Source organism: Papaver somniferum, chromosome 4, assembly GCF_003573695.1.
Source record: "Papaver somniferum cultivar HN1 chromosome 4, ASM357369v1, whole genome shotgun sequence".
Taxonomy (NCBI): domain Eukaryota; kingdom Viridiplantae; phylum Streptophyta; class Magnoliopsida; order Ranunculales; family Papaveraceae; genus Papaver; species Papaver somniferum.
In genome coordinates, this window is record NC_039361.1 from 61,822,100 (window position 1) to 61,824,278 (window position 2,179).

Sequence of the window (2,179 nt, forward strand, 5' to 3'; positions counted from 1 at the left end):
TGGAATTTTGCAGTTTGCTGAGTTAACAAGGCGAGAGATTCCTCTAAACTTAGGATTTTCTTATCTGACTGATTCTGAAACTGAGCTAGTCCTGAAGGATTCTTAGTATAGCCAAAACCTGGGGGAGCATTAGAATTACTAAACTGACCTTGACTTTGGCCCTTAGACCACGAAAGGTTCGGATGGTTTCTCCAACCAGGATTATAGGTTTCTGAATATGGGTCAATTTTTGACGGTTATCAAATCTAGTGTTATTATAAAGAGCATTGGCCTGCTCTTCAATATTCTGGCCTTCCCAAAAAGGCTCCACTCTACCACTAGTCTGGCCCACTTCTAAGGCTTCTAACCTTTTTGCTATAGCAGCAATTTTGGCATCTGATTCATAGCCTCCTTCTACCCTATTAACATTTCCTCTACTTAAAAGAATTGTTTTCTGGGGTGCCCTACTATTTTCCCATTGCTGGGTTTTTTCGGCGATTTCATTAAAAAATTCCATCGCCTCATCAACAGTTTGGTTTTCAAATCCACCAGTGCATAAAGACTCAACCATGGTCGTTGTGGAATAATTTAAACCCTCATAAAGGATCTGAACTAGCCTAACCTTTTCTAAACCATGATGAGGACACTGGGATAATAAATCATTGAACCTTTCCAAATACCTATATAAAGATTCTCCCTCTTGTTGTGAAAATGTGCATATTTGCGTCCTAATAGGCGATGTTTTGTGCCTAGGGAAAAACTTATTGAAAAAGGCAGATGTAAGTTGTTCATATGTCTCAATTGACTCGGATTCCAAACTATACAACCACGACTTGGCCTTATCTTTCAGGGAAAATGGGAATAACCTAAGTTTCAATGCATCATCATCTAAGCCTCTAATTCTTAGAGTACTACAAATTTCCTCAAATCCCTAACATGGTAATAAGGGTTTTCATTTTCTTTCCCTAAAAATATTGGGAGCATCTGTAAGGTCCCAGGTTTCAGTTCATAGGGTGCCTCCGTTTCAGCTAACTTAATACACGAAGGACGGGTAGTCCTAGTTGGATTCAACAAAGCTTTCAAAGTTGCCATTTCTGGCACTATCGGAGCAACATGGATTCTCTCCTCAGTCGAAGGACGTTCAAAAACAGACTCTTCAAAATCGTACTTTCTAGATTAAGGTAATCGAGACGCTTCGAACTACTAGGTTTCTCTTTAACAAATCTACTAGTGCATCTCTTTTACGTTCAGGCATACAATAGAATTTTATAAATTGGAAGGGTAAGCAAACACAAATCAAGGCCGACTCAACTAAATCAAACCTATTGATTTCTAGCAAACAAAAAGCATGATGGATCCACTTAGATTGTTTCTAGACCAGCTTCTAATCCTTCGAACGGGAATTCGTTACAATTTAAGCAAACCCCTCTGGAATCAATTCGAGTTAACGTAAGTTGAATAGAGGCGAGGGAAGCTCGGTGGAGCTTTGATACCCAAGGCCTCACCGGTATTACAAGGCGGCGCAGTCACGCATTCAACTTACAGAAACCGTCAAGAACTTCGAAGTATGCTTAAAAGAGTAACCAATATTTTTCGAATGACTTTCCTGTTACGCTCGTTACCCTATCGGTCTCGTTCTAGTCAAAATTTTAGGCTTAGGTTCGCGTAGGTTACGTGTTCCTAAATCGGGCAAGAAGAGAACGGTGATGAAATCCGAACCCTTATCTTGTATGGCCAGGCCTTGCCCTTTACTAGAAAAATAAATGTCCATATTCAGTCCTCAACATATATGCATACGAAGGAGTCCAGTAACTCGCTGACAGGGGATTCGCGAGTGTTTAGAATGTTACCTCCCGTTCCAGACGGGGGATGAATCGGTTGTAGTCGACTCGGGCCACTGACTCCGATGTCTAGTGTACGAACCCAAGGTGCAGAGACAATACCGTAGTTGTCCTCCTTCTCTGCAAACAGTTTATATTTAAAGTACCCTTCCGTAGGGTAATAATAAAAAAATAATGTCCCAAAGTACAAAAGCCCAAAAGTCCAAAAAAAAAAATAAAAAAAAAATAAAGAAAAATTACAAAAATAATAAACCCTAATACAGTTTTTTTTTTTTAAAATAAAATAAACAAACCCTAAACTAAATTTGTCTAAAATAAAATTGTCTTCTTTTATGTTCTTTTTGCTTTAATCTTTAGCT

At 38.9% G+C, this 2,179-nt stretch overlaps 1 pseudogene; it reads left to right on the top strand.

Annotated features, from left to right (window-relative positions):
* Positions 1–608: 608 nt before the first annotated feature.
* On the top strand, positions 609–708 carry LOC113276745 (annotated as a pseudogene).
* Positions 709–2,179: the final 1,471 nt, after the last annotated feature.